This window comes from Mirounga angustirostris, unplaced genomic scaffold, assembly GCF_029215605.1.
Source record: "Mirounga angustirostris isolate CCGP_5_RB_7025 unplaced genomic scaffold, mMirAng1.0.hap1 SCAF_9, whole genome shotgun sequence".
NCBI classification, from domain to species: domain Eukaryota; kingdom Metazoa; phylum Chordata; class Mammalia; order Carnivora; family Phocidae; genus Mirounga; species Mirounga angustirostris.
Window position 1 is genome coordinate 15,174,267 of NW_026991717.1, and position 15,820 is coordinate 15,190,086.

General features: G+C 39.5%; 2 long non-coding RNA genes across 2 annotated transcripts in view; one reads left to right on the forward strand and one right to left on the reverse strand.

The window, feature by feature from the left end:
• LOC135361531 (uncharacterized) overlaps positions 1 to 15,820 on the forward strand; it is a 185,417-nt gene that overhangs the window by 145,074 nt on the left and 24,523 nt on the right. The gene's annotated exons all lie outside the window — the stretch shown is intronic.
• Positions 1 to 15,820, reverse strand: part of LOC129046504 (uncharacterized) — a 103,521-nt gene that overhangs the window by 73,907 nt on the left and 13,794 nt on the right. The window lies entirely within an intron of this gene.

A 15,820-nucleotide genomic window follows, 5' to 3' on the forward strand; every position in this document is an offset into this window, starting at 1 on the left:
CAGTCGGGAAGGGAGCATACTGTGCAGCTTCCAAATATGACTGACAGGTGCACTCTTTCCATAGAGCATCCCATGGGGCTCCTGTTCCTTAGAACCCACTTTGGAGAGCCCAGACCTAGAACAACCAAAGCCCACTGGAAGAAAAAAAATCAACCCTGTTTGCAGGTGCCTTAAATATATCATTGTATTTGATCTTTATAACCATCCTCTACGATGGATAGGAAATGGATTCCTAGTTTACAAATGAGGACACTGTATCGTAGTTACTGACCCCAGCTGTTTTTGAACAATACAGGGACCAAACTGTGACCCACTGAACCAGAATCTTGGCAGTGTGGCCCAGGGATACAGGTGTATATATAAAGCTCAACAGATAGTTTTGTTGTACAGCTGTGGTCGAGAACCCCTGGAAGAAGCTATTTCCCCATGGCCACGTATTTTTAAGTGAAAGGGCTGTGGTTTTGAATTCTATCTCCTGACTCCCAAATCAATGCTGTTGCTACTGTAACATGCCTTCCATGAATGATTCTCTGCTTCCAGTGTCTCCAGGTAAAACTCTGGAAAGGTACGCACTGGCTGATTTGTGTCTTTCAATGACACGGTTCAAGGTGGACCAGTAACCCCTAAGATAGCAAAGTAAACAACATGATTCTTTAGAAATAGAAGTCAATACATTAAATTACACATTGACTTCTTGCAGAACCACCAAGAGACATATCTTATAAACACTGTATTGTCAAATATGAGTGCTTTGCTTTCCATTATCAAATGGAGATATTGTTCCATTTCTCTCAACCGTTATATATGGATTTTGAATGTGGGGTGACTTGTCCTTAAAAATCTAAATTAAACTATGTTCTCAAATATAAAATAAGCCCTTTCCTTTGGCCTCTCTAAAATCCATAAAAACTTTCCCTTTTCACATACAGTGGTGAGTTTTCCAGATCTGCTTGCCTGCCCTTTCATTATGATTGTTAATGTTCCAGGTCAGCCTCCATCTCTATAGCAGAACTGCTGGTTAAATAAAAAATTGCCAGCGATTATTAACCCCTTTGCCGCTGCTTTCTCAGGTGCCAGGTAGCAATGGGACAGATCCTTAATTTACATACAAAGTTTGTCAAATTAAAGTGCTTCAGATTCTAATCGATGGGAAAGGGAGGGGTGTTTTTGTATTTTTTTTTCCCCTAAAGCCGTTGTTCTATCCCATAGATATTACCCACTTTTCATTTATCTTCTTAGGCTTCTCATGCTTTGCTGGTGCCTCTGTTAATAAGGAAAGTCTACCAGGTCTTGAGCAGGGAGAATGTCCCTCACTAAGCACTCAACTGATTAACACACTACGTGGTTCTTGCTTAAGCTTTGGAACAAAGCAAGCAAACACGAAAACCTTTGGGAAGATGTACCTTTTGCTCTAAAATATGCCAATTTTCTTAGCATCAAGGAGTGAAGGCGAAGAAAAGATAATGGCTTGCCTATTGTATGTACAGGTCAAATGTCTATTTTAGGATACATTGTGCATGTTTTGGTAATATGTAATTTTCACTCAGTTGAGTCTAATGGCTCTTGGAAAGCCATTAAGCAAGACTAAGTAAATACATTTTTTGGTATGTGTGCTGATTTGAAAAACAACGTTGCTTTATTTCTAATGCACTCCTTCACAGGAGAACCTACCACTGCGGGAGGGGCTCACTCTTTGGATCAGGCAGTTTGCCGAGGGAGGGGAGTTGAAGCTTTGTGGGTGAGTCTTCATGCTTCGTCTAGGCAAGTTCTGGCTGGGGGCATTTGAAAGTTGGGAAAATACATGCTTTGGGGGCTATTCACACCATCGAAGAGTTGCAAGCAATTCCCGATGAGAAGGAGCTAAGAATATCTGTAAGAGTTTAGAAGATGTCTTTCTGTCATCAAATGTTAAGTGTCTTATAAATTTAGGGGGACCTTTTGCACAAATGGGGAATGCCAAAAATGGAGGTACCATATTAAGCAGTTTCTAATTAATCATATTAGAGTATTTTTTTTTAATTAGAGATTCTTTGTCCAATCTACTCATTCTATCAAAGAGGAACAGGAAGCCCAGACAGCTAAAACGACTTGTCCGCAATCCCAGGGCTACAAAGAAACAGAGCTAATGCTAATCCAGGTTTCACCACTTTCATGATCTTTCTGGGCTGGCCTTCACCATATACCAGAAAAAGTCATAAATGCAGCTCATGTCAATAAAACTTCACTGGAGGTATTAAAAAAAGCAAAAAACAAAGTCATGGCCCAATGTTTAAGGAACCTATAATGTGATGATGCACATCTTTTATACACTAGGTCATGGAATGCCTAAGGTTGAGCCCTAAACTCATTCATATCTATGTATTTCCTACCTCCGATGACAGCACCACCTTGGGGACCAAAGCTTCAGAGCTAGGAGTCATCCTGGTCTCTCCCCTCTTCCTCATGCCCCCACACTCACCCCCACATGCTGCCAATCCCCAAAACCTCCCACTGCTCTGCGTCCCACTGCACTGACCTGGCTTGAACCCTCACAGCCTATCCCATAGACAGAACTGAAATATGTCTGCCTTCTCATGTTCTACTGTGCAAAGCTTAAGCAACTTGGCCAGGAAAATACAACTTCCACCATCTCTGCTCGCCTCTCCAACGGCACTACTCTCTTGGCTTCCAGCTTCTAGCCTTGGGTACCATAGCACTATCTCCTGGGACTTCCTCCCACACCCTCCCAACCCCCCACAACCTCCCCGACTCATGTGAGTTTATCTCTCTATGCCTTTGATTTTCCTGGTTCACCCACTCCAGTTTCCCCCACCTAGACCACCTAGATAATCCCAACTCATGCACAAAAGTCTTCATGTCCATACCACCACCATGAGAAACCTCCCCTGTTACCATCTACTCACTCCACCAATTAGGTTCCCCTCTCAGTGCTCCTACCCAGCACTTCACCACTATATTTACTGTATAAATTCTCTGTGAGTGAACTTCGCCCTGGACTCCAGCTCTTTGAAGTTGAGAGTCATGTCTTACTTATCCTTGTATTATAAATGCCTGGCATGGGACCAAATATCTACTAGGTGCTCAGGGTTTATTGGAGAAATGGAAAAATAAAGCATTCATATCCCAGATGATTCTCTTCCCAAAAGTGGACTATAGGGCAGATTCTCATTCTAATGTAAGCAAAAGGAAGCAAACTTTCAATTTTGCTGTTTGGTTTCTTTTTTTTTTAGAAATTGCACACATTAGAAAAAAGAAATTGCAAGCAAGTAAATTTTTACTTAACACGTAATATCAAAGGATATTAAAAATTTTAAGTGCAACTCTTAACAATAGTGTTATGGCCCCTAGTTGTAAGTAAGTCATTCTCTCCTAATTGGAAAGAGTAACAAAATCAAGGGTGGAGGTGGAGAAAGGGAACTGTCCTATCCTGAGCATGTACTACTGGGAATTATAACCTTGGCTTTGCAGGTGAAGAAATCCAGTCATGTGGAGGTCAAAGACTTTGCCTAAGACTTCACACTGCTATAAGCATGAAGTAGAATTGGATTAGAACTCAGATCTCTCCCACATCCTTCCCACTTTCTCAAGCAAAAACATCATCATATCGGATTTAGAGATTATTTAACCACCCAAGAATCCGTGGTGAATTTTTAAAATGTTTAGTATGTGTGAGATTCACACCTTAGCTTCTCATGTATTATATTTCAGTGAGTTTCATTATTTCAAATAGCTTGTGTTTGATTCCTTTAGAGAAAAGAAACAAATAGTCAAAGATATAAAAACCCTGTCTCTGAGCATTGCTCACCCCTTTAAAGGCTATGGACCATGGTCTCTGGCTCAGAGAAAGCCCCAGATGAATTCTATTTTCCCTTCTCCCTCATCCAGGAGAGCACAGCTTTGTAATCCTCCTTCCATTAACTACCTGTTGTTTCGTTTGCCAACCGCATCTCATTTTAAAATACCATTTTTATGAAGGGTTATGTCACATGGGAGAAAACTGTAAAAAAAATTAATGGGTAGAATTGATATAAAGAAAATACATTATTGGGTGCCTGGGTGGCTCAGTTAAGCGACTGCCTTCGGCTCAGGTCATGATCCTGGAGTTCCGGGATCGAGTCCCGCATCGGGCTCCCTGCTCGGCGGGGAGTCTGCTTCTCTCTCTGACCCTCCTCCCTCTCATGCTCTCTGTCTCTTATTCTCTCTGTCTCAAATATTTATTTATTTTTTAAAAGATTTTATTTATTTATTTGAGAGAGCCCTCATGTGCTCTCTCTCTCTCTCGGTTAAGCATCCGACTCTTGTTTTTGGCTCAGATCGTAATCTCAGGTCATAAGATGGAGCCCTGCATCGGGTTCCACGTTCAGTGGGGAATCTGCTTAAGCCTCTCTCTACCTCTCCCTTTGCACCCCCGCTCAAATAAGTAAATAAATCCTTAAAAAGAAATCTGGTTCAATGAGAAAATGTTCTCTAGGAATCTGAGTTCAGACATCTATGGCTGTCTCCCCCGTATAGCATAATTTTTCACAGACTCTCACTTGGTCGATCAGTCAAACTCTAACTAAATTAAGGAAAACAAAAGAGGAAAATTATTGGGATAACACAGAGTACTCATAGAACCCCAAAGCTTGGCACTCAGGACAAAGAAGGACAAAAGATGGGAACTAGGTTGCTATCAGGTGCTAGGTCATAGGAAGTCATAAATATCCTCTTCAAGGTGCTGTTCCCAGGATGAGTTTGTTCCAAGCCTATTCTAATTTGGGGGTCTTTCCACTCAAAGTTCAGCTTCCCGGCCGAGATAGCCCAAGTGGCTGAGAGGGGGCTGTTTGCCACGGCTGGGATTGGAAGGGGGACAGGAAGTGGACTCGGCAAGGCCCCACCTGAACATGGACTGAAACCGAGCAAGGGGTAGCTCCCCAAAGGAAAGCTCAGGTGTCCTTCCTGAATGAAGACACCAATGACAGACAAAATCAACAGATACCCACCAAAGTCTCTGACGGCACAGCAGATGCACCCTGATTCTCTCTTCTCACAGGATGGTTGAATTTTTGCATGTTCATTTTTGGATCCTGAGGTCTCAAGTTTCATTTTTCATATAAAGTAGCAAGCAGTTCTAGATCATATTTTTCTAATTGTATGCTCCCTCTCCCATTCTTCTGCCCGATTCCCATGCCCTGTCACAAGTAATAGAGAACTGAATAATAAATTAAATGTAAAGAATAAGTCAGTTACAAGTAAGGCTGAAGAAGATGATTTTGGATGAGCAGAACTTTAAAATCATTATATCCAAGGCATAAGATATAAAGTATTCAATCATACTAATACTAACTGATGAATAATAGTGTTTATTAGAACCTTTTCGCTAATGTGTGGCTTTCCATAATTAGAATCCAAATGACAGATCTTATGCTCAGGTAAACATAAAAAACAGGCAAATAACTCAAAGAATCCATAAAACAAGACTTTGGACAAACTGAGAAAAACACTACAGTGTGTGGGATATGGAAAAAAAAGCAGCTGGTTCTCCTTCGTGCTCCAAAACTTTGCTCATGCTATTTCCCTTCAGAAGTTGTTGCTTTCTCTTTCAACAGCCAGCTTAAATACCATCTACTTTTAAAATACTCCCCTTAAAATATTCTTTAATTTCATCTAGCCAAGCCTCCTGCCCTGCTGCTATCATATTTTGTACATGCAAATATCATGGCTTTATTTCATTAACTCTTTATCTTAATCTATAGTAGTAACTGCTTTTTTTTTAATTTATTGAGCTCCTACCATGCGCCACACACCTATGTATTTTATAGTCCTCGGAAGTATTGTTATAAGAAGTATAAATACTGGGGCACCTGGGTAGCTTAGTCAGTTAAGCATCTGCTTTTGGCTCAGGTCATGATCCCAGGGTCCTGGCATCGAGTCCCGCATCAGGCTCTCCGCTCAGCAGGGGGCCTGCTGCTCCCCCTGTTTGTACTTTCCCTCTCTCTGACAAATAAATAAATAAAAATCTTTATTAAAAAAGAAGTATAAATACTATATTTTTATACATTATATTTGTAAATGTTTTAAGTATTATATTATTTTATTACCCCTAAGACCCTTTAGGGTAGGTCTTCCGGTTGTCTCCATGGTATAGATTAGAGATGAGGCCTCAATGTTCAAATAAATGCTGTCTTAACGGTAGCTTTAGGGAGTCAACAAGGACTCCAAGTGTCTGCGTGAAGAAAAAAGTAGACTTTGCCAGGGAGGGTAGGTAGCCATCATGAAATTAAATTAATAAATTTATTTATTTGTTTACTTCTCAAGGAGGTTCTTCAGCCTCAGTCATTCCCAACAGAGGTGTTTGACTCAGTCGGCCTCTTGCTTACCCATAAATGCCTCACATAATGCAAGCACCATCTTGATACCTAAGACATTAATAGAGACACATGGCTCAGGAGAACATTTCCCCAGCATCTACTATAATTTCCAAATCTGTAGCCAGCCTTACTCAGCAACTTGGATGTCTTGAAATCCCAACGTTGCTCTTCCCGTCGACAGGAAGATCTGATGAAATACTCTTTGATTTGATTTTGAATCTAGAGTGTCTTACCAGGTTTTCAACAAAGATATTATTTTAGCAGAAGTGGCAAGATATCCAGCACAATATCTACCAGTCATTAGCCATTTTCTCTGTTGAAATTCTAAAACCATAAGTGGACTGTAAGTGCGTTGGAGGCAGGACCCAATATTAGTATCATCTTTGTTTTCCATCTGAGCCCAGTACAGAGACATGTGACATTTTGAGGAGCCAGTCTGAAAAAGTGATTTGAATGCATTTTAATTATAAAACAATTAATTTTTTTTTTTGCTTTTTATTAACTCTACTAAGTCAGTTTGAACCAGTCAAGTTCAAATCCATCAGGATGCCTTTCCCTGGCAAATAATATAACCAATAATCACAGGTTTACACTTAAATCTCCTTAGAAAGGGCCATAAATCAGTTGAAGAAACACATTTGTTTATTCTGATACTTCCCTAATATCTTGAAAGGCTTGCATCTCAGATTCCTTATTTCATCCTTAACATTAAAATGGCCCCGTTGCTTATTTTCAATGAATTAATAGAGTGGCTGCTTTATAATGAAACTTATTCCATTTCCCATTTGAAATCAACACTTGTGATTCCCGGGGCATGACCAGTAATTGGGGAAGGATGAAGAGCAGGTCATATAATAAGCTGAAAGGAGAAAGGAGGACCTATTTGGACAAGCATATGTTATATGTGCCATAATTACAAATTTCGAAAAGAAAATAGAAAGCATTTTTCCTAATACAAACTACAAAAATAAAGCCTGATTGTATCTTTTTGGTTACAACAGATGACTCTACAAATCTTCCCGGTAAGGGAGAGAGCTTCAGATTTTTATGTTCCTCAAAAGAAGGTTAGTTTCAAAACTAGCTAAGAAATCTTGACATACAAGATGGACATCTTTATTTTCTGTAGACTTCAGGATTGTGTAGTCTTCCATAATTTGGTTTGTAATCAAGTAACATACCCCTCAGAGGTTAGATTCTAAAGGTAAAACCGAGGGGCGCCTGGGTGGCTCAGTCGGACTCTTAGTTTCGGCTCAGGTCATGATCTCAGGGTTAGGAGATCAAGGCCTCATCGGGCTCCTTGCTGCCTTTGACTCTCTCTCCCTCTCCCTCTGTCACTCCACCCCCAACCCCACTCGCTCATGCTCTCTCTTTTTCTCTAAAATAAATAAGAAAATATTTTTAAAAAATAAAGGTAACACTGAATTTACCCTTGAAAATCCCTTAAACCACCAGCAGCATAGATGCATGGCTATATGATCATGGTAAACTGTGTCTTGCTGTATGTGTCCTAGAACCACAACACATATGCAGCAAGATGCTCACACTATGAGCAGAGTATGGGTGGGGGGTTGCTGAGAAAAACTAAGGGGCTTTCAGATCCAAACCCTCTCATCCAACACTTGTCACTCCCAGGAAAAAAAACAAAATTCATGCAATGAAAGGCAGAATTGGCTACACCAGGTAATTTATTTATTTATTTATTTATTTATTTATTTATTTATTTATGCCAAGGGCTAATAGGTGAATTTGCTGAAGTTAATGGACATGAATGCAATTCAACTGTACACACGGAGGGAAGGGGCAGAGAGACTACTCGGCCCAAGTATGATCATTTATCTCACACTTTCCAAAGACACTTAAATTCCCAATCAACTTTCTGAATCCTCTTTCAGTTGTATGACTATGAACCCCCCTTGTAATGAAGGTGATGAAGGAAATAACTAACTCTTCTGAGAGATATTGTCCTTCTTAATAGACTTTATTAAATCATTATATTTTTCCAATGCTAACTCATTTTCCAATCTATACACATGAGATCTGATCAATATGGAAAATAGTAAGAAACTGAAAGTTGTCCAGAACAAGATAAGTGTTAAGGACAGACCGATGGTCAGGAATTCAGTAGAAGTCAGGAATATCCACTGTATATATTATTTGGTGATTTTCTTTCCTTTTTTTAAGTAGGGATTTTGACTGGGACAGCCCTACATAGCAAGTGCTCAATAAATGCTTGTCAGATGAAGATCTGATATATCAGAAGGCTTGTTCAAGAAGGCTTTAGACTTAGCTGCAAATTTAATGCAACTAATGCATTCACAACCTAGATGTTATTGTTGTCAAGGATTTCCATGACATTTGGTTTCCGAACTTACCAATATTGAAAGTTCAGTATCTCAAATAAGACTTTTTTTCTTTTAACATTATGCAAGTTGAACAAGAAATACCATTACCCATTGCACGATAGTACATCAAAAAACAGAATTATCAGGGGTGCCTGGGTGGCTCAGTCAGTTAAGCATCTGCCTTCGGCTCAGGACATGATCCCAGGGTCCTGGGATCGGGCCCCACATCGGGCTCCCTGCTCGGCGGGAAGCCTGCTTCTCCCTCTCTCACTCCACCTGCTTGTGTTCCTGCTCTCGCTATCTTTCTCTCTGTCAAATAAAGAAATAAAATCTTTTAAAAGAATAGAATTATTTGATATGACATATCCCTTTCCATCATGATGACCTCCCACATTTCCTGTGGTCCTGTCATTCCTAGGTGACACTTGCTTAGCTTGCAACCAACAGCCCCAGTATGTGCCATGCAGCAGCAGATGGCTTGAGGAGTGACGTGTTAATGGCAGTGATTACTTTATGAATAGTGACAGCTGATCAGGGACATAATAAAACAATAGTGGCTGCCAACCTGGAAAAGGTGCTAAATAGGGGTGACATGCTTAGTGAGGGCTATCCTGCACTCTTGAACCTCATTATCAATTCCAAAGGGACGCACAGGCCAACCAGGCAAAGGCAGGTTCAGACGCAGAGGAAGGAACTGAACCAGCACAAAGATTGCCCTCCACTTTAATTGGAGGGGGGAGGGTACACAGCTTCTAAAGTGCAAGCCATTTGGGTACCCTTTAATGTGTCTGCCCAGACTTACTCCTCCTTTGCCATCCTCTGAGCTTGTGGTCTGATACTCATCACTTTCAAGAGATCTGGTTCCTACCACTTTTCTTTCCTGAATGATCACCTTGAGCTAGGGTAGAAATCCCCATGAGGGAGTATGAGGAAATCAACCTTCGTGTCTAGTGAAATTATATTTATGAGAACCAACACTATTCTGATCAAATTTCTATCTTTGATTCACACCTTTAGGAAAAGATTATGTGAAGGGAATCACAGATAGGTTTCTGTGAATGGGTTGTTCATTTAATCCACAATCTGGACACTAGGGAACAGGGCAAATAAGGTGAGTCCCTCCTTATCTTGAAGGAGTATGAGAAAGACATATACATAAAGAGTCGATTATAATCCAGAGCGATGATCACCCTGTGTTGAGTATAAGACTAGTTTGGGGTTTGGCCAAACGATGTCACAATTTAAACATGTGTGTGTGTGTGTAAATAAATGTATATATTTATACAGCATATGTGTAGTATACATAAATACAAATTTATATAAAATTATCTTATAAAATAAACATTCAATATTCCCATGAGTTTATCCTAGTGACTTACCTTGGATTATCAGTTTGCCTTCCTAAAGTATAAAGCTTTTTACTAATTCAAAGGAACACGGGGTCTTTCATTTTATATCTGTTCTTTTGAGGTTTCTGGTAGGTTTTGCTATTGTTTTAATTGTTACCCACACACAGAAACATAGAGGCAGGTAATAACCTCAAATAAAAAGCACCGTATACAAGAAAATTTCTACTTCCTTGGACAAGGAAGTAAAAGGAAATGTTGAAATAGATTTCAGGTATATATCCTTCAGCATCTGAGCAGAATAAATGGCTGTCTCATCTCTATTTAAGTTCCGCTGAGCTCATGACCCACCGATCTCAGAAGGCCAGCTTGCATCATGCTACATTAACGAGTATCTCTCCTGTACATGTGATCTGGCACCAATAGTCTCTTTATAAGTCTCAGGACCAAAACTAAGTGAGACTATTACACTGATTTCATCCTGCCCATTACAGTATCTTCCCAGAGTGACTTTCCAAGAATTATTGTATTATGTGTGCCCTGGAGACATCTGAAGGTCCTGATATATTCCAATGATTTTACTTAACCTAGTAATGACTTTACACAGTTTTATGGAGATTTTACTGCTTTCGAGATGACAGTTTTTCTTCTCAAGATGAGTTTGAATAGTCAGTCATTTCATTTCATGGTTTACGAAGGATCTGATATATTGGTTAAAAATCTTCATTTAAGAATAGAGAAAAAAAATCCTCTTTCATTAAATGAATGCAATGTGGTGTATTGTCTCACTTTTTTTTGTTGTTGTTGTTATATTTTGAACCCATATCCTGTGTAGGATGTTTATGGGGAAAAAGAAAGGGCCGTTTAGATTACTCTCCTTTAGAATGGCAGGAGTTGTAAATATAAAGTGCAGAGAAATGATTTAATAATTTTCAAGGCTTTGAAAATGTTACACATGGATGTACGACAAGTTAACAAAAACCCCACCATGGCCCTGTTAATTCAGTGAACAGATATTTAGTGAGATGTTCGTTCTGTGTTCGTGATGCTGTCTCAGGCACTGAGGCATGGAAGTGAAAAATAAAGTCCCCTCTGTCTCAAAACATACATTCTAGAGGAGGAGAGAGAAAGCAAATCAAAGTGAATGATTACAAAGAGAGGAAGAAGAATGATGGAGAGACCAAAGAAAGCTTCAGGGGTGGAGAAAAATATAAGAAACCTGAATGAGGTGAGGACAGAGGCCATGCAAAAAATTGGAGGAAGGAGTTTCCAGAAAGAGGGACTAGAGTGTGTAAAGGCACCAACCAGAGAGAGAGCTGAATAGTTTTAGGCATGTGTTCATAGCATAGTGAATGAATTCCTCAAGATTTTATTGATTCATTAGCATTAAAAAGTGAGGGATGTTTCCAACCAGGAGGCAGGAACCATGGAGCTCCTATGTCATTTCATCTATGTATATGAGTGTGTGTAAAATTTCTCAGGTCCAACAATAAAAAGGTCACTTATAGAAACTCTTCTTTGGGGCACCTGCGTGGCTCAGTCGGTTAAGCAGCTGCCTTCGGCTCAGGTCATGATCCCAGGGTCCTGGGATCGAGCCCCGCATCGGGCTCCCTGCTCAGCAGAGAGCCTGCTTCTCCCTCTTCCTCTGTCTGCCGCTCTGCCTACTTGTGCTCTCTCTATCTCTGTTAAATAAATTAAAAAAAAAAAAAAACCTCTTCTTTTATTTATTATTATTATTTTTTAATTTTTAGAAACTCTTCTTCTTTTTTTAAGATTTCTAAGACCCGGATAGAATCATCTATGTACCAATTACCTCTCAAAGTATGACAGAGGTTCCATAGCCAGCTTGCAATGTCAGATTCAAGGGTCGATAAAATGCTTTGATATTGAATTTTAGGAAACAGCTTCATAATCATTTGCTTTTTTTTTTTCCTTTTTCAATTAATTTTTAACTTCAGGGGTAGAACATGAATATTTCCTTTTAAAAAACATATACTATCAAGGAGAAAAGATTCTCACTGACCCTATTAGCAATCTTGGTTCCTTCCCTAGCTCCTCTGAGATAGAACTACTTTGGATACATATCTTTCCAGAATTGATGGTGTAGTTTTACATATGTTTATATGAGCCCGTGGCAAATATATACCATTGTTTTATTGTTCTTTTTCATGCAAATGCCATCATGATGCATTGAATATTCTGAAACATGATTATTTTCCCCAAATATGTTGTTGAAAGCTGGCCTCATTGTTACAGAGAGTCTTAACTCATTCCTTTTAACTGTTTTAGGGTGCTTCATTTCTGAGTATATTTATCCATTCCCTTGTGACCGACACTTAGATTTTTGCCAAGTTTCTACTTGCTTTTAATGAACATTACAATGGTTTTAATGAACATTCCATGGTTCTTTCTGTAGACAAGAAAATGTCTCCCTAATGTAGCTACCTTACCTCATCACCTTTTTTTGCTAGACTTTCCATCTTCTCGCTTCCCCTTCTCCTCCACCAAGACAAGCATTAACATCACTGGAAGGATGCTTGCTCTGGGTCCTTGATACCCAGTTCTGACTCTGGGGTCAAACTGACTTCACTTCTTAAAGACCCCTCATTACCATTAAGCAAATCAGTTCCGAGAACAGAGGTCATCACGCTTCAATCCTTGACTTCTACCCTGAGTTGAAGATGACCCTTCAGGAAAACAACATGTGGTGAAAAGTAGTTTTGTCCCATGAGCCAATAGAAAATTGGCCCTGGAGGTGACTTGTAAAGGGATTTTGTGAGCCATGATCAGAACAGCATGGGTTCTGATTAAGCATGGGATTCAGAGTTGTAATAGAAAACATTTATTTGGCTACAACTAAACATCCTAACACATGTTAGCGTTCGCTGCCAATATGCTTCCTAATTAAGAACAACATAAAATCATAGGAAATCCTGTATCTTGTCTTCATGTACTTTTCATGTATCTCTAGCTCCCTGGCCTTATTTCTCAAGTATAGCTACCACAAAAAAACAGGTTGATTCAAAAGTTCTGTTTTGCCAACCATGAACCGTGATGTCATTAACAAGATTAATGTACATTCCAGAACTCAACACCAAACACTTTCTCCTCCTTAAACAAATGCCGCTATTAAAAACTAATTTAAAAAGAAAAAAAAAAAGCCTAATAAGCATACCCCAAATAAAAGACCAGCCCCATTTCATTAGTAAGGTGTTGTCTGTAACTGATGGAAAACTTTAAAGTTAAAAAAAAAAAAAAGTCTCCTCTCTCGGCTTGTCTGAACTGTTGGCCCTGTTTGTGTACTTTATCATGTTGAACAGATTTCAAGATGGACAGACAAGGATCTGGTTTTTCTCTTAGGTCCTCCTTAAATTCATGCTAATTTCATCTGAAAATATTTAGAGATTTACCTGTGAGTATAAACCATCGCTCCCTCATTATATACAAATAGGCATTAGGTGAAGATATACATGATATTTCTACTTAAGGCTAGAATGGGTCTGAGTTACTCTTAGAAAAGCCCCTGATGCACCAGTTTGGGGAGATGAACCATGAGAGACTGTGGACTCTGAAAAACAAACTGAGGGTTCTAGAGGGGAGAGGGGTGGGGGGATGGGTTAGCCTGGTGGCGGGTATTGAGGAGGGCACGTTCTGCATGGAGCACTGGGTGTTATGCACAAACAATGAATCATGGAACACTACATCAAAAACTAATGATGTAATGTATGGTGATTAACACAACATAATAAAAATAAATAAAAATAAATTTAAAAAAAGAAAAGCCCCTGATGGACCAGTTTGGGTGTAGTCTTTGACCTTACGTAGCCAAACTAACTTCTCCCTTTCCCTACCATCAGGCAGAAATTAAAAATTAAAAACAAACAAACAATCACTCTGACACCATTGAACATGAACTTTGTCCCTCTGGTTCTACTTGGTGTTTTCCCCCTGCTCCGAAGTAGACTCTGACATGACATCAACAGAAAGAGAACATGGGTCTGCAAAGTTCTCCTCGAACATTTTTCCATAGGACTTTTTAATGATTTTCAGAATGATTACTTTTCTTTTTTCAAATGAAATGCGCACACTCTCACTGCCCCTTTCCTGAGCATGGCTGCGCATTCCTCTTCGACTCCCACCCCCCCCCCAACCCTTTCCAGATCTATTTGTTGCTTGTTGTTCTTGGCCCTTTGTCACTTTCCATTTTTCATGATTAGTTCTTTATGATTGTGTGTTTCCTTTTCTTCTCCCCCCCCCCCCCCCCCCCCCCCGTGGCTGCCGGCCCAGTTGTTCTCCTCGGGCCCTCAGACTTCCCTTCGTTAATAACACAACAGCTGCCTCCCACCCTGGTTTTTGCCATCCAGCTGTTTCCTTCTTTAAAATATAAACTCATCTTTATTCAGTGAAGTTCCTGGGCCAACCTGACTCCTTTCACAGAAGAGTTGATAATCACATGAGGGATTAAAAAGGTTTGAAGAGAAAGGCCTATCTGAGAAACTTGGGAGTAGGCACAAGGAAGGTAAACAGGAACTCAGTTCATTTTTTGAAACATTCTGGGAGGGTAAAAACACAGAACAAAAAAAGGTTTTCCTTAATGTTTTAATCCTTGGGCGACAAGGTGGTCTTCAGTGGGGTCTTCTGGAAGTCTACCCACCACACCTTCACCGCATCTGAAACTTCCCACCATGTCTGCCTCACGTCTTCTGGCCTCTGAGAAAGTAGCCCAGCGAACACCACAAAACTGGATTGTAGGTGATTAGGTGGTGAAAGGTGCCAACCTAAGGTGGAGCCTGCCAAGTCAATTTACTGTAATGCTTTGACCGTGCAAGTCAGCTTAATCCCTTGTCAGTCTCCAGCGTGCCCTTGACATCATGGAAATTACCAGCAGATTTAATGTCATCAGATGAACCCTGCTATTTCAGAGAAGTTTCCCTGAACAAAACAAGCTGTTTACTTCATAAGCTTTTTCAGATTCCCCCCAAATATTTCAAGAAAAATGAATGAACCCACGGGTATCCTTTTTCAATAAAAGAGTGGCTAATTCTTTTTCTGTATTATAACTGATAAGAACCTCATGTGACTGGAAATATATATTCTACCCAAGCATCAGTTGAGTGTATTGTATGAAAGGCCTAACTGATTAGATAAAGAGGTTTATTTACTAGCTCAAACAGCTCTGAGTTTAAAAAAAAAAAAAAAGAAAAGAATAGAAAAATTCTCTTTTAAATCTGAGAAACCCTCCCTTCTCTAAAAATATTTTTTTTTCTGATATAAAATTTCCAATGGAATCATTTTTGCCAGAAATAGAAAAGAAACAAAAACATTTTTAAAAAAGGAAACAGAAAAAGGATTTGTCATCATAAGAAAAAAATATTTGAGACTGTGTGTGATCATGAGTGTCAACTGGACTTACCCTGGTAATCTTTGGTATTATATACAAACATCAAGTTGTTACATTGTACACCTGAAACTGATATATGTTATATGTCAATTATATCTCAAGTTTTTAAGTATATATCAGGTGATGTAATCTCACCTGAAAATAATTTTCAGGTGAGCTAAAAAAACAACATCTCCATTGGAAAGAAATGGGACCACAATAAGCTGGTAGAGGGTGATTTTTTTACAAATCACACTTGAACTTCACAGTGACCCCAGAAGGGAGGGAGATAGAAAGTTAGGATCTCTGATGAAGTCTCACAATTTTCCAAGATAAACATTTGCTTGGAACCAAGCTCAAATCAGAAGATACATTCTGGATACTGGCACCATGGGGATGTCT